The 22,184-nt window shown below is 38.4% G+C and overlaps 1 pseudogene; it reads right to left on the bottom strand.

Annotated features, from left to right (window-relative positions):
• Nucleotides 1–763: 763 nt before the first annotated feature.
• On the bottom strand, nt 764–21,498 carry LOC140502560 (small ribosomal subunit protein uS3-like; annotated as a pseudogene).
• Nucleotides 21,499–22,184: the final 686 nt, after the last annotated feature.

The raw sequence follows: 22,184 nt of genomic DNA, 5'->3' as shown, positions 1-22,184 counted from the left end.
TCGGCCCAGTGCGCTCTGGCCTGGGCTCTGGACTCTCTCCACTGGGGCAGCCCCCGCCCTCACCGAGGCCTCCTGACCCCTCCTTGGAAGGAGCCCGCAGGTGGGGACAAACTATCAGCAGAAGGCAGGGGCCGAGCTAAGCCTGGCCATGCAGCTTGGGACATGCCCCTCGGCCCTGCCGGTCTGGGGCGGTTCTCTACAGAATCGGCGAAAGGCTCCCTGCCTCACGCTGGGGGGTCAGCGTTCTCACCCTCACCCATCCCCCACTGGCAGAGGGTTTTCAGAAGTGATCTCCCCCTTCCAAACGTCTAGAGAGCGAAAGGACAGCGACTTACGGCCAAGGACCCGGTGGTCCCAAGAGTCCCCTTCGGGCCCCCAAAACCTCTGCTGCCGTGGCTCTTTGGGCACCCCCTTCCCACTTGTCCGCCTGCCCCTCCCCCTCGCACTCCCCCCTCTGGTACATATGGCTACCAGCCTTCTCTTCCTGCTCTGGGATCAGGGTTGCCCCCGGCTTCTTAATTACCCCGTGGTCAGACAGAGTTCTCTTCTGCATGTATATATGTGTGTATAATATGAGTGTATAGTATATGTATATGCACATACATGACACCAATATAATGTAGTAATACTTTGAGATATATGCGTGCATGTACATATACATACAGCATACACTTCTAAAACGTAGCTTTTAAGTGTTTTTCATCTCTTTAAAGTCTGGACAGTCAGCTCTCTCAAGCCTTTAAGAGCTGACTCCAGCTCACCATCACCATGTTGATTGACTATTGATTAACGTGAGTACTGCGAAGCCCCTCAAACTGGGTGTCTTTGAGACTGACACACATTCGCCTAGAGGCTGTTGCTGTACCATCAGAAGGTGGCTCCGCTGGGTTCTTGAAGACCGCTCACCTGGGCACCAAAGCGGCTGCGGGTCGGTCCCCTCCCTTCTGCTTTGCCTTCTGAAGCCAGAGCAGAAAGCGGAGCCACAAACGCTGAAGAGGAGCTTCCCCTCTGTCCACCGCCAGGTGGTGCTGAAGGGCAATGGGCTCTCGCCGGCGCTCTGGGCCAATGAGCACGAGTCTGTCCAGCCAATCAGGAGCCACTCAATGAAATTTGCGGGCTGATGCCCCCACGTGCCTCCGTTCAACTGACGTTCCTTTGCCAGATTCTTTACAACCCGCGTTCTCTCCAGGTCCTTCACGATGAGTCCAGTAATAGTCCCCTGACTCAAAGCTACTCTCTTCTCCTTTCAAAAGGAGCTGTTGCGTTGAGTTGTTTCTCTGTAACGGCTGACTCTTGGTGATCCCATTGGCAAAGATGCTGGGCTGGTTTGTCATTTCCTTTTCCAGCTCATTTCACAGATGAGCAAACTGAGGCCAGCAGGGTGAAGCACAGCTCCCCAAATCTCCCCTGTCAAATTGATCATCCTTCTAAAAATCAGACCTGTCTCCAAATGTTTATGTGATTACCCGTTGTTTGTTCTTTAGTTCTGAAACAGGCCAATTAGTCAATTACTATAATGCTCTGGCAATCTGAAGCCTTTAACATCAATCTCTTTAATGTTCTTGAAACTGCTTCATTGAAGCCAGATTTATCTAATAAAAAAAAACTTTTCTAACTCTGTAATATTAAAGTATTCTCAAATGAGTCTGACATTCCATCTCATTCACAAAAAAGGTCTATCTTTGACTTTCCAGATACCATCTGAAAATTTTTTCTTCACACGCACTTGCAGTGTACATATTTTTTAAAAGTTCTTTTGTTACTTCTATTAGATATCAAAATATTCATGACAGTGGCAATATTATATATTCTTAAACTATATAAATCTCTTCATACTATTTCTGTCCCATTCATCACTTACCTGCTCCATTTATCTTAAAAACGGAAACCAGGGAAAACGTTCAAATATGAAAAACAAAGAGGTATACGAGTTCTGTACCATATGGAAGGTCGACTTCAAGTTAAGTAAATGGTCATTTTTAAGACTGTAGATGGACGTGTGTATGTAGACATGGGAGATGGGCTCAATATTGGGATGCTGAGCTTTACTTTCAATGCTGTGGACATCATGCCTCTCCTAACTTAGCATAAGATCAAGTTAGGGTTTTTGTTTTGGGTTTGTGGGCTTTTTATTTCCTTTTTATTTGGGAGAGGGAGTGCTTCTATATTGCATTATTAAGTGTGGTCTTAATGCAGTGAATGGGCTTGGAATCAGGAAGACTTTTCCTGAGTTCAAATCTGGCCTCAGACACTTATTAGCTGTGTGACCCCAGGCAAATCACTTAACTCTGTTTGCCTCAGTTCCTCATTAGTGAAATGAGCTGGAGAAGGAAATGGCAAACCGCTCCAGTATCTTTGCCAAGAAGACCCCAAAGGGCTCATGAAGAGTTGGACATGACTGAAAACGACTGAACAAGTACAGTCTTGTATCCCATAGGGATAGTGCTGCTATGAAGATGAGGCACTCAAGTAGCTGTTAACCCAGAGTTCACAAGTTGGTGATGTCTTTTGATATCAGGATATAGGCAAGGTCCAGTAGTGCATCTGATTTCTAGACTCTTGCCTTCTGTTCCTTTCTTCTGAAATTTTGTCAGGCTGCTATTGCTGAACTGAGCAGTTCAGGACGTGAATATTAGAAAGACAGTTGAGAGCTGAGAGTAATTTTTGCCATCATAAAGCAAGCACCATAACAGGAAATTTTCCTATCTTCCTGTCTCTGTTCCAGGTGAGGTATTATGGGTAAAATATTAAAACAAAGACTGCAAACTTCCATAATATGTGATTTGGGGTTATTTTTAGTTTTATCACATTTTTTTTCTTTCACATACTCCCCCCAAAAAAAAAACAAGCTTCAATCGTCACTGGTAAAATATGAAGCCTTTTCACATTTACTCCATTTACAAAATATTTACTCTGAAAGCCAACAATGAGAAGTGGTTCTCATTTAATTTAATAGAAATTAAGAATAAACAGCAGCCTTTTCCAAAAAATAGGGGGCTACAAAAAAGAAGCATACTATGGAAATGTAATTGTCTTCCTAACTACAATAAACACTTATCTATTCTAAGGGTGGACATCAAATTCGAATACAATTCTTAGCAAAGCTAGAGCTGCACAGGTGTTTTGATGGTAGCAGATAAACTGGTGGAGTTCCCTATTTGGTTGATCAGGAATCTAGGAATCTTGCTATGGAGACCAGCAATACATAAAAAAAAAAAATAGTTCCCTAAACCGGTTTGTGGAATTGGCATTTTATAAAAATTCTACATTAGATTTCCTGTGAACCCTGGAAGTTTCTAGCTTTCTACCTCTATGCTTTCAACTTATAAAAATTACAGTTTTGAAATGAAGGAAAAAACAAAATCTGAAGGCTAAGTAAGACTTTTGAGTCTACTGATATTTCCATGTACACTGAATAATAATGAAATAGTTGATCCAACATAGATATGCATTGATGAAACTACTTAACGGAATAGATGCTTTCCTGAAAAATCTGTCATAAAGCATAAATTAAATCATTTCCCCAGTGACTTACATTGTAAAGTTTGAGATGTGTTATCACAAGTAAATTTTGACTACAAAGATTAAATAAAAGTTACACTTAAGAAAGTCATAACATGAGGTGGCACCAAAGGAAGCAGATCCCAGCAGGCTTCAGGGACAGAATCTCCAGGCAGCACAGATCCCTCAACCCACATGTGCCAAAGGTCAGTGGGAGGGTCCTTTAGGCTGGCTGAGAGACAATCGGGGTGTCCCCATAACTCAGGTCTCCTCAGGAGGCAGCAGTAGAGGCAGCAGCAGAAGGCAGCCCCAAAGCAGGCAGTAGGCCCCATCCATTGTTGAAGGTCTCATCAGAAAGCCCCTGAGGGAACTGAGCCCTGGGTGGCAGCCCTGCCCCCACCTGAACAGCTGACTTTAATCTCACACTGAATAGCAGCCCTGCCCCCACCTAAAGCCCTGAGGCTTGGGAGCAGCTCATTTGAATCTCAGCCCCTAAGTGCTGGCTTGGCAGAGCCGGAGGCCAGGAAGTTGTGGAGAGGAAACTCACAAGTCAAGTAACTGGTTGGAAAAACGCCTAAAAAAGGAAAAAAAAAAAAAATAAGACCATAGAAAGTTACTTTCTTGGGGAACAGGTGTCTCTCCCTATCCTTTCAGATGACGAAGAACAAGGCATACTGTCACAGGAAGTCAAGGCCTCTGCCTCCAAAGTTGAACTTAAACTGGGCTCAGGCAAGAGAAGACCTTAAAAAACAACTTAGCAGCTTACTAAAGGAGAATCAAAAAAATGCTGAGGAAAATAACAGCTTTAAAAAGAGGCTAACTCAATTGGAAAAAGAGGTCCAAAAAGCCAACGAGGAGAAGGAGGTTTTAAAAAGCAGAATTACCCAAATGGAGGAGAAGGTTCAAAAGCTCACTGAACAAAATAATTCGTTGAAAGAGAGAATTGAGTTTAGGGAAACGCATGACTATGAGCTAAACCAAGCAGTTGGTAAACAAAACCAAAAATTTGAAAAAAATAGAAGATAATGTGAAACAACTCACTGGAAAAACAACTGACCTGGAAAATAGATCCAGGAGAAATAATTTAAAAATTATTGGACTGCCTGAAAGCCATGATCAAAAAAGAGCCTAGACATTATCTTCCATGAAATTATCAAGGAAAACTGCCCTGATGTTATAGAATCAGAGGGCAAAATGGATATTGAAAGAATTCACTGATCACCTCCTGAAAGAGACCCAAACAGAGAAACTCCTAGGAATATTGTGGCCAAATTTCAGAGTTCCCGGATCAAGGAGAAAATATTGCAAGCAGCTAGAAAGAAACAATTTGAGTACTGTGGAAATACAATCAGGATAACACAGGATCTGGCAGCTTCAGCATTAAGGGATCGAAGGGCTTGGAGTAGGATATTTCAGAAGTCAAAGGAACTGGGATTGAAACCAAGAATCACCTACCCAGAAAATCTGAATATAATACTTCAAGGGAAAAAATGGTCATTCAATGATATAGACAACTTTCAAGAATTCATGTTGAGGAAAAGACCAGATATGTATTTAAAAATTTGACTTCCCAAGACAAGAATCAAGAGAAGCATGAAAAGGTAAACAGAAAAGAAAAATCATAAAAGACTCTCTAAAGCTGAACTGTTTACATTACTGCATGGAAAGAAAATATTTTTAACTCTTGAATCTTTTCTCACTATTTGGGTAGTTGGAGAGATTGTACATACACACACACACACACACATACACGTAGATAGATAGAGAGTATAGGGTGTGTTATATCAGAAGAGATGATATACACACACAAAAATAAAATAAAATAAAACAAAAATTAAGGGGTGAAGGAGGAAAATTCTGGGAAGAGAAAGGGAGTAATGGAATGGATCAGGTTATAACTCATAAAAGAGATAAGAAAAATCTTATTCAGTGGAGGAGATAAGGGAGAAGGGGAGAGGGGGAAAAAATAAAGCTACTCTCTGCACATGTGGCTGAAGGAGGGAATAACATGCTCACTAAATTTGATATGAAAATTTTTATCACACCACAGGAAAGTAGGAGAGGAGGTGACAAGTGGAGAGAGGAGAATATTAGAAGAGAGGGCAAATGGAAGAAGGGAGTCACTAGAAATAAACACTTTCAAGAAAGGACAAGGCCAATTGTAGGGGGGAAAAATAAGGGGGGATAGGGTAGGACAGAGGGCAATATAATTAGTATTACACAACATGATTACTATGGAAGTCTTTTGCAAAACAACACATATTTAGTCTGTATTGAATTGCTTCCCTTCTCATTGGGGCTGGGGAGGGAGAGAAGTTGGAATTCAAAGTATTAGAAATGAATGTTGAGAATTTTTATTGCATATAATTGGGAAATGAGAACTACAGGGAAAGGGGTATGGAAATTTATCTTGCCCTGCAAAAAAAGAGAGAAGATGGGGATGGGAGAGGGATGGGGTGTGATGGAGGGGAGGGTACATTGAGGGAAGGAGTAATCAAAATGCAAGGTATTAGGAAGCAGGGGGAGGGGAGTGATGGGGAGAAAAATTGGACATGTTACAAAGTAAGGTAAAAGCAATTAGTATTAAAACAACAGACTGAATTAATTACTGAGAATAAATCAATGACATCTTTAGTTTGGAGAAAAGAATTTCAGTCTAAATTTCCTAGAGGAAGGTAACTTCAGGTAAAATTTGGCGTTGATGGAAAAGTCAAGGTTTTAATGGTAAATTTGATTTTATGATTGCCATTTAATCAGGAACTAGAACATGTAAGAAAGGCATGTAAGCCACTTAAGACTTGCCTCAAAAGATGTTCCTTAGCCAAAGTGAAACTACAACCATATTTGAAACCTGGTTATTGGAACTTGCCATTTTTAGATGCTATGGGACTATTAAGTGACTGTTCTTCTGAGTCTAACTCCAGGTATGGGTAGCAAGAAAGGCAATCTGAGCCTCCAATCCATGATGCCAGTAAACTGATGAGATGCTGGTATGAACTGCCCAAGGTGATCTCAAGGGACGGATGGGAGAGTGGCTGTTCAGCATGGGCTGAGGTGGGATTCTCCTGACTCAATTTCCCCACTGACACCTGGCAGACTTTAAGCCTGACTGAATACAAGTGGATAATCTAATCTTGCCTGGAATTGATATGAAGTTGGGGAGATATTGTATCCCTGCATTGATCCTACTCTTGGTGGCAATTTCCTATAGTCAAAAGATTTGTAAGTTTAATACCAGATCTATTCAATTATAGATTATTGGTAGGGGAACATCCAAGGTTGTCTAAAATTAAGCTATTAGGCATAGGACTTTAGACCAAAAACAATAAGTTAGGGTCCTTTAATTCTTAGTAATACTGTGGAGACAATTAGGTCAAGAGCTTGTGAAGTTAGCAACATAAATATTATTTGTGTCTCAGTTGATTAATGTTTAAAAAAAATTCTTTTGTGGTCCATATTGAAAATGCTTTAAAAAGAAGTATCACCTGACCAAAAGTTTGAATTGCTTTATCTGTTATAAACTGTGTTAAAAATAAATTTTTTAAAAAAGTCATAACACTAAATAAATATAGCTGGAAGGAATCATCTCTTCTAGGAGTGGGGAACCTGTCTCCTTCACAACTTCACAAGTTGGATTCAGTCACGGGGCTGCACTTAATGACTTAGAGGGCCACATGTGGCTGTGAGGCCACTGGTTCCCTACCCCCTGATTTATCCCCATCTCATATTACAGATGAGAAACTGAGGCCTAGAGAGATTAAGTTTCTTACCCATATATTGACACTTTGTATGTGCCCATGGGCAAGTCAGTTAACTTCCATAAGCCTCAGTCTCCTTATCTGTAAAGTGAGTATGTTGGCCTTTGAGATTTCTTCCAACTATAAATCTATAATCCTATGTTTGAACAGCCACATGAGAAGTAAGTTCCTGACAGTGGAAATTCAAGCAAAAGTTAATCCTTAATGTCAGGGGTGCTCTCAAAGGTATCTATGTTACATCTAAGTGGTTCTTTATCATTAAAATGGGATTTGTGTTCTTAATTTCATTATAACTTCTTAACAACCTTGTAAGGTTAATATTATTATTCCAGTATTCTGAAGGAGGAAATGAGACTCAATCTTATGATTTTTTTTCAATGAATACTTATAAGGTACTTGCTATATATACTAGGTATTGGACATACAAAGACAAAAAGGTCAATGAATCCACATTATATTTTTGGGGAAAGTGGTAAAGTACGCTAATTAAGCATAATACAAGGTAAGCAATGATGGCACAAAGGAGAGATGAAAATAAAACACAATAAAAATATTCAAGGAGAAAAAGAACACTTAAGCTGGAAATACCAGAGAGGGCTATAACCCTGAAGTTGGACCCTGGACTGAACCCAGAAGAAAGATAAGGATATAGAAAGGTTGAGATTAATAAGGAGAATATTGGAGGCATGGGGAAAGATCTAGGTAAATACATGAAAGCAAAATATGAAGTGGTAAGTTCAGTCCAGAACAGCTAGTACTTTGCAAACTCAAACAAAGAGTATGTGAAGTAAGGTGAGAAAGCTGTTTGGACCCAGATTATAGAAGTCTTTAACTGTCTAACTTGGTTTTTTATTTTACCCTAAAGATTATAGGAAGTCACTAAAGTATTTTTAACAGAAGAGTAAACGGCCAGAAGCATGCTTTAGAAATTTTATTTTCATTGCTGTATGTGAAGGATATATTGGAAAGAAAACAGACTAGGAGTAGGGAGACCATTAGGAAGTGTAACAAGACCAAGCCCTATCAGAATTTCCTCCTCCTCCTACAACATGGGCTAGACTAGTTTTTTTCCCTAAAAGGCAACAAATCTGTCCTCTGAATTCAATAGGCCCAGGAGGGAAAAAGGAAGGAAGGACACAACCATTTCTTAAGTACCTAATATGTGCCAGGCACTATGCTCAGTGACTGATAAATACTATCTTATTTTATCCTCACAACAGTCCTGGGAGATAGGTATTATTATTATTATATTATATATTAATCTCATTCTATATATTATATATAAATATATATCAATCTCATTTCCTATATTCTACATCAATATATAATATTATATGTAATATGTTAATGTTTAATATAATATATATAGTAATTACATTATACTAATCTCATTTTACAGTTGAGAAAATTGAAGCAAACAGAGGTTAAAGTGACTTGTCCAGGGTCACATAACATGTGCTTGAAGCTAGATTTGAAACCAATTTTCCTGACTGCTCTATCCACTGAAGGACCTAGCTGTCAAGAGTCAAGGTTCAAGTAGTACTTCCTTTGCGAAAGTTTCCTTGTCAAAGCTTCTGATCATATTGCTATGGCCTCCTGATCATGTCAGGGCATAAAAAAGGACCATGCAGATGGAGTTAAATCCTTCAGGCTTGGCAAATGTCCTAATATCATGCAAATCACCACACCCTCCTTGCACACCAGAAATCAGACGTGGTTCCACATGGAGAGAGGTAGACTAAATCAAACAGAACTATGTTCTAGGATAACCTTTTTGAATTTTTTTGTATGCTATGGGTAAGTAAACCTCCTTTTGTTTTAATGATCTATGAGTGCCTCATTTTGTTCCAACATCAGCTGAACTAAGAGGCTGGCCTAAAGAAAGCTGGTCCCTAGGTGAAGGCTATTACAGTAGACCAGGAAGGAGGCGATAATGGCCTCTTTTAGAATGGTAGCAGTATGAGTAGAAAGAGAGGAATAATAGATGGAGGAGATGTTGTGGATGTAGAATTGCACGAACTTGTAATTTGGTTGGATTGGGGGGAGAGGAATGAATAGTAAAGGAGAAGGAAACATAAGATTTTGAAACGAGAGTATTGGAAAGATGGAGGTACCATAAACAAGAGGAAAGCTTGGAGAAGAGAGAAGTTTTGGGTTTTGTTGTTGTTGTTGTTTACCTCTGTGGGGGACAGAATTCACTCAGTGCTTATGAGGATTAGGCACAGGGAGGATCATGAGTTTTGGATATCCGGCGTGCAGTCAGAAATACAGGAATGACATTCAGGAGAGAGATTAGGGGTAGACACCTGAGAGTCACATGCATAGAAGTAGCAATTGAACTAATGGAAGTAGATTAGATTAGGAGGAAAGACTGTAGAGGAAAAACAGAGACTAGAGCCGAGCCTTGGAGGCACATTCATATTCAGCAGGCAGCCAACAGAGACAAGGGGAAGCTAAGTGGCACAGTGGATACAGTGCCAGGCCTGGAGTTAGGGAGACCTTAGTTCAAATCCAGCCTCAAACACTAACTGTGTGATCTTGGGCAAGTCACTTAACCCCATTTGCCTCAGTTTTCTTATCTGTAAAATGAGTTGAAGAAGGAAGTGGCAAACTACTCCAGTATTTTTACCAAGAAAACCCCAAAAGGGCTAGAAGAGTCAGACACAACTGATAGAAACAGTATAAGAACTGAATAGTCATACCTGTAGGAGGAGAACCACTGGTTAAATGCCTTGTACAGTAGTATCACAAACAGAAGAGCAAAGACTTGAGCCCAGTTCTTCTAACTCTTGCTGCTTTTTCAATTATGTTATCATGACTAGACTTGATGAGTATTCCTGCACATACTGGAACCAGCTCAGAAAGTCTTCTGGTGGCTATATTTTCTGAGTGAGCATTTATATCTCAGAAAACTGCATAGGTATTGTTTTAATTGCCTAAACTAAAGAAAGTGATGGAAAAAATGTTATAGATTGAATATAAAACTATGCTGTGTGTAGCAGCTAGATGGTACCGTAGTGCATAAGAAACTGGGCCTGGAGTCTGGAAGATCGAAATTCAAATGTGGCCTCAGATACCTACTAGCTATGTGACCTTGGGCAAGTCACGTAAGCTCTGTTTACCTCAGTCTTTACCTCAGTTTTCTCATTTGTAAAATAGGGATAATAATAGCAAAAACCTTTCTGAGTTTTTGTGAAGATCAAGTGAGATAATATTTGCAAAATATTTAGTGCAGTGCTGGATACATGATGAGGACTATATGTATGCAGACTTTTAGTTTGTTTCTTTGTCCAGCATACCCTTGTCTGATTTCATTCCCATAGCATTGTTTCTGTTTTCTCTGAATGGTTAATCATGCAAGAACTATCACTGAAGATAAATAAATATAATTAACCTGCATTCAGTAAATGTGAAGTATTAACTTATCCAAAATTGCCACATCTATCATGAAATCACATCTGTTGGAATAATTTCCCCCTTTTGTTAGTCCTAATTTATTTCAAAATGTAGTTTACTTGTGAATTTCATTTCCTTTAAAGATTCAAACTTGAAACTCAAATTTCTAGATAAGGGATAAGCTGGCTGCTATTGCCCTAGCTCAGTGCTGGTGGCAACCAGTCTACTATGCCAGTGGTATACTAGGAATGGACAGCTCAGAACAATTCAGAAAATAAATGGGGAGAGATAACAGTGCTGAATAAGTGTCTAGAGGCAAAGTGGATAGAACATTGAGCTTAGAATCAGGAAGACTTCTCTTCCTGAGTTCAAATCTGGACTCAGACATTTATTAGATGTATAACCCTGGGCAAGTCACTTAACCTTGATTGCCTTGGTTTCTTCATCTGTTAAATGAGCTGAAGACATAAAAGCAAACCATTCCAGTAGCTTTGCCTAGAAAACCCCCAGACACAACTGAAATGACTCAACAACTACAAAAGCAGTGCTGAAGAGAAAGGAAAAAAACAACTAAGTAGATATGCTTATAAGACTTAGCGGATGAACTTAAACTTATGGATGTAAAAAAAAGTATTAAGAATCCTCTGTTCTTTCTTACGTATACACAGGTGGTCAGATATTCACTAACATCCTACTTATTTTCACAATAGGTGAGTTTTCACTCAATGGTCATAGCTTATTTTCCTTTTTTTAAAAAATAATTCTGCAATGTCTTTTTAAATTAAAGATGTTTTACAGTTTCAACCTGCAGAGTTTTTACAAAAGTGACTTTCTTTAAGTCAAGCAATTTTTCTTCTCATTGTTAAGCAGTAAAAAGCTACATCTACAACCATCAAGAGGAAAAAGTGTAACGTAAAACTTTGAGTAATTAAGTTTCAGGTGCAAACAAGTTCATTAAGAAATGTAAATTATGATTTTTGTAGAAACAAATAAAACAACAGATCAAGCATAAACATACCAATCAATAATATTATAAGATAACATTTTATAATAATAAACATATTACAAATATAAATATATTATAAATATATCATTGTCTATGTAGTCACAAATGTTTTATACCAAAAGTTCTAAAAACAGGATCATAGGATCAAAGAGGAGGGCAGAATAAAGGTGGGTTTTATACTATGTGTTCAATGTTTTAAAAATGGGTCATATTAAACCTTTGAGGAAGAATTTTCCTATTTGTAGTCATTCCTTTAAGAGTACTCAACCTTAAGAAAATGTGAAACACACTGGAATGCATAAATTGAAAATAAAATTAACCACAGAAGAAAATAAGCCTTTTCAAGCCTTTTTAGATCAAAATGTACCAAATTAAAACCAGAAATCAGAGGCCAATACAGATTATTTGGCAAAGTTTCTTAATAAATCTGAACTTTAGTTGGAGCAGCTATATTCAGACCTGTGAAGTATTTTATTATCTTCAAGAACAACCTCTCTGAGGAAAAAAAAATCACAAAAGGATAGTAGGAAATTCCAGATGTATGCAGAAATGAATAAGAAAATAAAATTTTTAATGAAAAGAAAGATTTTTTTTTTTAAAAATGATTATTGATATGGGCTTTGACTCAAGCTTCCAGACGTACTCCTAAATTTCAAATTTCTGTTTTAAAATTTATAGTGCTATTTTTTAAAATCTAGATCATGGATTCCAGGATGTTCACTATGAAAGCTACCTTAGAAATCATCTGGTCTTCATTTTTAAAAGGAGCAAATTAAGGCCCATATCCCTATCATGTTGTTGATGATTTCTAAAGTGATTATAGGAGCTTTCTATAGTAGGACTGTAGCTGGACCTTGCCCAAAGTCTCATAGCTAGTTATCCAAACAATCTTCTTTCTTTTCTATGTTATTTAGTAGTTTAACGAACTTCCTATTATGCCATGCTGCTCTCGTCAATGTCTGTGCTGAAAAATCACATATACCAAATCCTCTTATAGATTTACACTGTTCTACTTAAGGGTGAATTCAGTCACTTTCTGTAATTCCTCTTTTGTATGCATGTTGTTAAATTTAACTGATATCCTTTTTTACATCACCAGAATTTCTTCTAGTATTTTCCCTCCCAGCCATTCCATATGAAAATATTTTTGACAAAAAACTTTTAAGAAAAAATAAAAAGAGAAAAAATCAGCACAATTGATCAACATATTGAAAAAGTCTGAAAATACATACAACATAACACATTTGCGGACTTCCCACTTCTGCAGAAGGGAGAGATGGAGTGACTTTTTATTTCTTTTCTTTGGGGTCCTGCTTATTCTTTGTAATTTTGCAGCATTCACTCTTGATTATTTGGTTTTTGTTCTTTCCATTTGTAGCATTATAGTTAATGTGAATATTGTTTTCCTTGCACTGCTTACTTCACACTTTTATCATGTTTATCTTTTTATGCTCCTCTGTATTCATCATAGTTGTTGTTTCTTACAACAGCAATATTCCAATACATTTATTTACCACAGTTTGTTTAGCCATTCCTCAACTGATGGACATCTGCTTTGTTTTGAGTTCTTTGCTACCACAAAAAGTGCTGCTATAAATATTTTAGTATATATGGGGATTTTTTTCTTGTCAATGACTTTCTTGGGGTATAAACCTAGCAGTAGGACAAAGGGATACCGACATTTTAGTCACTTTATTTGCGTCATTCCAATTTGTTTTCCACTATAAGTTTGTACTGATTCTCAGCTCCATCAACAATGCACAGGTATGCCTATCTTCCCACAGCTCCAACGCTGACTATCTCTATCTTGTGTCATCTTTGTCAGTTTGCTGGGTAGGAAGTGAAACCTGCATTATTTTGATTTGTGCTTTTCTTATGATTAATGAATGGAGGCATTCTTTCACATGGTTGTTTGCAATTCTTATTTTGAGAACTGTTTGTTTCCACCTTTGACCGCTTACATATTGGGGAATGGCTTTTGGTGTGTGTGTGTGTGTGTGTGTGTGTGTGTGTGTAGACGTACACAAAGAGCATAGATAGACAGACAGATATACAAACGAAATTAATATATCTATGACATCTAACAGACTGATCTATATCTAGGCATCTAGATGAATATTTAGATGGGTATCTGTTAGATATCCTAGAGGTATTAATTTTATTTATGTAGCTTTTCAGTTTCATGTAATCAAAGGTGTCTATTTATCTTTTGGAACTTTCTCTGTACTTGTCAGTTAAGTATATATCTTCTACCCATAGTTGTAAAAGCTTTATAATCTGCTTCTGTTCAAATGTTTTTGTGGTATGATCTTTAATATTAAGGCCAAATACCTATTTTAAACTTTTGTGAAATATGGTATAAGATATTGGTCTAAGTCTAATTTTTGCTGGACTGCTATCTGATTTTCCCAGTTTTTATTAAGTAGGGATTTTTTTTTTACTAAGCAACTTATGTCTTCTGGTTTATCAAACGCTGGGATATTCAATTCCATTGTTCTTGGTTCTCCTTGTTTAGTCTGTTCCATTGATTTACTCTATATTTTACTTTGCTCCATACTTTACTGTTATTGCTCTGTATTTTAACCAATACCAAATCGCTTTATAATACAGTTGGAGGTCTGGAAATATTTTCCATGATTTACTAGATCTTCTGCTTCTCTAAATAAATTTTGTTAGATAAGTATATGGATTAGTACAGCACTAATAGTGTAAGTTATATTTTGCAACATAGTCATTTTTACCATATTAGCATAGTTCAGCCATGAGCACTTAATATTCTTCCAGCTATTTAAGCTGGTCTTTGTCTCTTTAAGGAACATTTTGTAATTGAATCTGTACAAGAATTTTATGTGCTTTGGTAAATGGATCCCCACTTTTTAATGCCTTTTGTAGTAGTTTGTAATGATTTCCCTTTCTATTATCACCTGCTAGATTTTTCTGTCATTACATAGAAATGCTATTAATTTTTGTAGATTTTTTTGGTAGCCTGTAACTTTACTGAAGCTATTTAAATTGTTTCAATAGAATCTTTGCTGATGAATAAAGTATTTACTAAGCAGTTACTACGTACAAAGCACCATGCTAGGAATACAAATAGAAAAAGGAGACAGTCTTTGCTCTCAGAGACCTCACGTTCTAATGAGGGAGACAACACACAGGAAAGGTCTGAGCTGCGAGTCAGGTGGAAAGGTCCCATGGTCCTTAGGATGCAGCCTCCAAGCAGGGGGTAATTACTTTTCTTTCATGTTATTTCCACTGATGAAATTATACTAGTTTCTGATGTTGAATCATTTGATAATGCCAAGGACTTTGGTGACAAAATTGTATTTTGGGGGCTTTTAATAGTCATAGCACTTGCAGGAGCAGTATCCAGGCTGCACCTCCACAGAGGTTGCTCCCCAGATGACGGCTTCTAGCCCTAAGCTGGAAGTATTGTCATTCCAAAAGTTCTTGGATTCAGGATCCTGTACTATCTCAATCAGTGAAGTAGTTTGACAACTTGTGGTTTGACTTCTTGGCACGTCTGCTGTCTACCCCTCAGAGTGCCCTGCTGCTTTAGCTAAACTGACTTGCCTGCCCTGTGAGGGGACATTGGTTGGCAGTTGATAGGCATGGATGGTGGCTGATTCCCTAGAATTTTCTAAGTAAACCATCATGTCAATAGCAAGTAGGGATGGTTTTATCTCCTCTCTGCCTATCTTTGTGCCTTTTTGTTTGTTTTAGTGTTACTGTTAGCACTTCTAGAACAATGTCACATAACAGACAGAACAAAAATATTTATTGAAACATCGAAAGCCAAATCCATCATAGCAACAAAAATAATCTATACACAATAACAGTGCAGAGGGCAACACCATCCCCAAGCCTTCCCTCTGTTAGTCTTCCCACAAATCAGTTCCCTTAAACAAAATCACAAGTAAGCTCTGCCACTCATGCAAGTTGCTACCCAAGCTGCTTAGTTTCTCTGTCCTTCCCAGCTCTGACTAGTCTACCCAACTTCCTCTCAGCTCTGCTCACTCCTTTTCCATCCTTGCTCCACCCCTTCCTATTCCACCTGTTCAGCAAGCTCCTGCCACCACATGTGACTTAGCCTTCCATGTGATTTAAGCAGATCACACTGGCCCATTAATGGATGGGAAAGATTTTCAAATTAAGCAAAAAAATACAATGCACACAACCACACACACCCCACACCCCCTCACTTTTTTCACACTAAGGTGCTATTTTTATCTCTTTTGTGGGGGAAAATTGTGAGAGCTTAAAATTTTCTGACCTACTTAGCCATCATCCCAGAATCCTCTTGTGATCATTTTTAATCACAAACGTCTGAGCAGGGGGATGGAAGAAAGTGAAGAAATTTGGAGGAATACCTATCTTAGTGGAAGAAAGATAGAATTTATGATTTTTTATGTACATACACACATTTGTGTGTGTATACAGAGAGTTATTTTCTATACAGATCAAAACACTTAAAAGAGATGAGTGTACAGCAAAAATAAATATAAATCTTAAATATACATTTTATGAAATATAAATTTTAGATAGAAATAAATTTTATTCATCAAAAGGAGAGCCAAGATGGCAGAGTAGAAGCAAGGACCCACTCGAGCTTTCTCCCCCAAACCCTCAAAATACCTGTAAAAAATGACTCTAAACAAATTCAGAAGCCACAAAATGAGAGAGTGAAGCAGACCTCCAGCCAAAGACATCCTGGAAGGCTGACAAGAAAGGTGCGTCTTGCTAGGCTAAGAGCAGAGTGCAGCTCAGAGTGGGCCACACTGGTACAGATGGGACCAGAGCAGGCCTCAGGGTGCTGAATCACGGGCAGCTGCTACAGTTTCTAGATTTCTCAACTCACAAACGCCAAAGACAGCTTCCAAAGTCAGTGAGAAAGCTCTTTCACCTCAACTCTTTCAATTCTTTTTCACTTGAATAATTTTCAGACAGTAATCTTCTTACTAACCTCCATGCATCTCTTGCCTATATTCTTGCCTAGAATCAATCATAACTCAATATAATATTCCACATATATTTGCATGAGTCCTATGGGATGATTATTTCATGCAACTTAGAAGTTAATGAGTTCACTGGAGTAGCATTTGTTGAGCACCTACCATTTACAAAGCTCAATTTTGAAAATGAAAGAGATATAAAAGCAAAGAGGGGGGTAATCGAGGGGGTAAATTGTTAATTATTTTATCAAATTATTAAATAGGACTTGTACACTTGGTTCTTTGGGTACTTGACAGGAATGACCATAATGGCAGTGGGAAATAAGGCTTCAATCACATTTTAATAACTCACCAAGGATGCCATAGCAACAACACAGAAAGAACAGAGAAAAATGGCAGGTGGAGGGACGCGAAGGCAGGATGGGGATGGGGAGGGGGAGGGGGTGGTGGAGGAAGGAAGGCAACATGGGAAAGAAAATGGGGAGGGGGAGAGGCACAGGGCTCCAGCCACCTATATAACAATGGATAGGAGCTGGGAGCATTCAGCAGCATGCACCCAGACAGAGATGGAAGACAGGTGGCAGGAGGACAGGAATATAGGGTTTTGTGGGAGACAGACTAACTTATCTGTGCCACCTTCGGGTTATTTTATTAACATACTCATATAATCTCAATTATCAGCAACATTTGGTGTTCTGCTGGCCTTAACTGTGGATGTCTGGAGCTTATCTGAAGTTTACAGATTATAGGACCAAAAGACCCTGACAGCCAGGCCTTCCCCTGATTTAGCACATAGTCTCAGGATATGATCTTTAGTTATTATATGATGGAGTTTGCACATTATGCTCCTTTGGTCTATGAGAAATCAGTCATTAAAACTTCTAGGTTCCCCTTTGCAATCTTACCTCCTGCTATTGTTACTTTATCCTGGCTACTTATAAACTTATTTACTATACTAAGTAGTAGAGGGCAGGTGGTGGTGGTCAGAGGAATTAGAAGAAGATATAATTTTAACACAGTGGCCATCCTTGCTCCACTTCTGTAAATGTTGGGAAAACTTCTAGGGTATCCCCTTTGCACATGAAGCTTACCTTTGGTTTTAGAAATGATATTTTTAAAAGACCCCTTTAAGCCTATAATTAGTAGGGGATTTTGTTTGTTTTAGTGTAAAGGATTGTGGTACTTCATCAAAGACTTTTTTTTACATACCTTTCAAGATAATCATGTGGATTTGGATATTTTTGTGTTCAATATAATTATATTCATTGTTTTTTTAATGTTCAACTTGTATAAATACATTCTGGTATAAACATATCCTGATATTATATATACCTATATAGGTATGTATGTATAAATAAATACGTATAGAGACAGTGTACATCCTGTTATAAATATATAAGCATTATATATTAACATATATACATAAATATGTCCTAGTTATGATAGTTTCTTAGAAGAATTGATATTGTCTGTTGGACAAGATTTTACTTAAAATTTTTGAATCAATGTTCATTAATGATATTGGCCTATAATTCTTCTGTTTAGGTATTACAACTATATTTTCAGCCCACACAAAATTCTTTCTCCTCTTTTTCTCCAAACTTTGCTCCCAATATTGCTTCATGGCTACTGCAGAAATCTGTGCTCTTGAGCAGTGACTATTGAGTAAGAGTCCCAACGCCTTTTCATTCTTAGTGAGAAAGCTTAAGATGCACAGATTAACAGCTGTGCAGGGGATATGACTGGTATCATAGAGCTCATTCCAATACCTCTCCTCACAAACCCTTCCCTTTTCTGAATTTCCATATTTCTGTGAGGTATCACTGTCATATTTTCCATGCTCTCAATCCCAATCATCCTTGGGTAGTCATTCAAATCAAACTGCTCTCTTCAAAGTTACCAATAGCATATTTTTGTTTTATTTTGTTTTCAAAAGAATTTTAAAAAGAACAACCTTTGGGTGTACCATTCCAGGAATTACCGGGTCCTTTTGTGTAGTGGGGAGTGACTAAGGCCTAGCTGTTTGTTTTGGCTTCCTACGCCTCTGCTCTGAGGTGGGAGTGGTAGAAGGACTCTCATCCTTAGGCTCTGTCATGCTCACGCAGGCAAGCAGGGATTTCTTAGGGCAAATCTTGCCACCTGGTTACTAGGGCAACATGATTTTGACTTCAAAGTTCAAAACACCCTGTCTGAGGAGGATGTAAATGAAGCCCAGCCGTGTCAACAGAGTAGTTTACAGGGCCATCCACAAATTTCATGGACTCAGACCTCTGGCCTCTGGCCTTACCAGAAACCACCACCTTGCTTCCTTTCATCACATTCTCCATAAGGAAGCTGAGCATGGCACAGCAGGATTCGTGCAGAAGCTTTCTAAAGGACTTTGTCTATACAATAGCACAGAGACCTCTAGTGGCCATTTGCTTAGCTGACCTTAAAGGAAACCAAACTTTTGAACTACAGCTGTCAGTTCAGGAATCTAGCGACCTTTCTCAAAGACCACCTTCTGAGTCCTGGTAGCCAAGAGGATTTCTGTTCTGGTTAGGATAACTCACAGCTCCACCCCAGAATTGCCTGTTCTCTGGTGAGAAACTCATTCATTTTGACTTTGAAGATGTCATCTTTAACAAACTTCCTCTTCTTAGAGATGCATTTCACCCTTTTGCATCAAAGTGCAAGAGAGATTTGAGCAGAGGAAGTGATTATAAAGTCCAGGGGGAGGAGAGTACCAATGAGGTCTTAATTACAAATTCTGATGAATTTTTCTCAGTCCTTATCCTTCTTGATTTTTGACCACCTTCTCCTTTTGGATATTTAATCTACCTAGGATCATGACAAAGTAATTGTGTCACTTATTAAAAACTGATAAATGCCCACCTTAAAAAAAACAACCTGGCAACATAATCTTCCAACTTATTTTAAAAATCTTCCAAATGAAGAGTTTCAGTGAGTTTTGAACCCATTTATTAAAAAAAGTAGAAAAATGCAACATCTTCCAATTTAGTTGACAAGAACAATTGATTGGCGCCAGGGAAGAAGGGGATGTAAAAACCCAATTTTCAACAAAATCCTTTCCATAACTGGCAAATGGTATAAGAGTAAGGAAAGAAGGTTCTAGCTTATGCTACTGGCCAAGTTACTGCAGAATAAATAGGAAGTGATTAATAGAAGGAGGGTAGTTTCCTTTGCAGTCTCATGCATTTTATTTTATGCATTTGAAAACAATATGTTGAGAAAGGGTTCATAGACTTCACCAGACTGCCAAAGGGATCTGTGACATAAAAAAGGTCAGGAATCCTCGCTTTGGAATGTGTCATCATCCCTTGTCCCACCCTCCCAAACCCTCTCCTCCTAGCCCTCTCGACATCTCTTTTTCTCTTTTCTCTGCTGGTGGAGGAACTGGTTAGGGAGTTTGTTCATCATGACTTTATTGTGTGGAGTTTCTAGTCAGTTGCATTTTATTGGCATTCAGTTAGATACTCCAATTTTTAAAATTTCTGGTGACTTCCCTTGTCTATGAGTAGAGTCTGCACTAGATGAGACCTCAAAATGACTTCATATTTTCATACCTCTATATTGAACCCAAGCATAGTGAGAGGAAGGGGAAGGAATTTATAGAGTACCTCCTACGTGCACTTTAACAAATATTATTTCATTTAATCCTCACAACAACCCTGCAAGGTAGATACATTTTATTATCCTCATTTTATAGTTAAGGAAACTGGGACAGAGATTGTACAGAGTCACAAAGCTAGTAAGTGTTCGAGGTTGGCTCTGAACTCAGGTCTTCCTGACTCCAGAGCCAGCACTCTATCCATTTCATCACCTAGTTTCCTTAGAGTAAGAGGTTTCCATTCTGTATTATTTTATATTTTAGTAACTTGGATGTCATAGTGCTCATCCCCTGTTAGATGTGAGTTCCACATGGACAGGTGCTGTATCTTATTTAGACTTTATATCTCACCTAGCATAGTGCTCAGAATAGGTATTTAATAAATGTTTGTTAAATTGAATTCTTACCTTCCCACTACTCTTTCAATATTTTCCTGGGATACTTGTTACAGGAAGTTTAGTTAAGTAAGATAAACTACAGGGCTGGACTGGAGGGTTTGAGGAAGAAAAGCAGTTGGAACAAAAGGAGTTTTTGAAAATTCAGAAATCATATTGTAGTTTTTTGCTTAATCAAAGGACAGAAGAAAAGTTAAGAAGCTGGTAGTTGCTTGTTCTGCTTTCTCAAAGAACTCTACAACATCAGGAAGATGATGACATGACTTGCAAGTGAATTGGATTACAGTGAGGCAGGGCTGTGCAGTCATCAGCCTCACTTTCTCCTCTGGAGCTATCTGAGCCCAGGGGCAAGATGTAGATCAGGATGACTGGAGATGACACCCCCCCCCCCCCAAGAGGCAGATAGGAATCCAGTAAAATAAATATTTCTTCATGGTTTCCATATATGGCCTTTCCTTTTTATTCTCCCACTACTTCTACTTTAGTCAAGGACTTCTTCACCTCATGACTAAATGATCACTAAAGCTTAAACTCTTTGCCTTCCCCTTTGCCCCACAAAACTATACTATACACTACAACCAGATTTAGTATAGCTAAATAGCAACTTTGTAACGTTACTCGTCTGCTGAGAAAATTTTAATGACTTCCTTTTGTTGACAAAATTGATCTTAATTTCTCAGCTTGACGTTCAATGAATTCTATACCTGTCCCTACCATCCCACTGCCTATGTAGACTTTTCTACCACTACTCAGACTTTCTATTTTAGTCAAGCCAGCCTATCAAAAGCACCTATTTTTGTTCATGCTGTTTTTTCAAGCTAGAATGCTTTTCCCTCTCTCTTGCCCATCCAAATCTTCTAGCATACTTCTCAAATCCCATGTGCGCTACCTTACTACTACAGGCTGCAAATCTCCCCTTCTCTGAATACTTACAGCCTATAGCATTTATTTTGATACTTAATCATATACTATCATCTACTGTAACCTGAGGTGAGTAGCCCAAAGTCAAACAGATAGAAAATGGAAGAACCAGGATCTCTAATTACAAATGCACAGCTCTTTCCAGTGCGCCATTTCATGTGAATTTTCAAGAATCACCTTCTTCAATCCAATACCAAGTACTATACCTATGAGAACCTAAGGATTTAGGATTTTTATATTTAATCTGTAGAAACTTTACCCACTTAAACACTGTGGGAAACTTAGGTCTAGGTTCCTTGAAGGCTTGGTCTTAACACAGGCAAAGTAAAAAGAACTGAGGTTAATAGCTAGATGATTCTGTTCAGAAATAGTGGAAAGAGCAAGGTTTAAACCCCAGCTCTGGTAGTCACTACTTATGTAGTTAAGTCAGCCCTCTAGACCAATCCCTTCACTTTGTAAGTGATCAAACTAAGTCGGCTAGATATTAAGTCACCTGCCTACAATACATAAGTCAGGGTCATAAGGATCTAGGAGCACAAACTTCTGTCATTAATCCTTCCACAGTGCTGATGCCATATTAACACAACTCTAGAGTTTTCAATGAATGTTCATACTCATTATACTATACAAACTCGCAACTACCCT

Source organism: Notamacropus eugenii, chromosome 4 (assembly GCF_028372415.1).
Source record: "Notamacropus eugenii isolate mMacEug1 chromosome 4, mMacEug1.pri_v2, whole genome shotgun sequence".
In the NCBI taxonomy this organism is placed as follows: domain Eukaryota; kingdom Metazoa; phylum Chordata; class Mammalia; order Diprotodontia; family Macropodidae; genus Notamacropus; species Notamacropus eugenii.
This window is presented reverse-complemented; position numbering and strand designations above follow the sequence as displayed.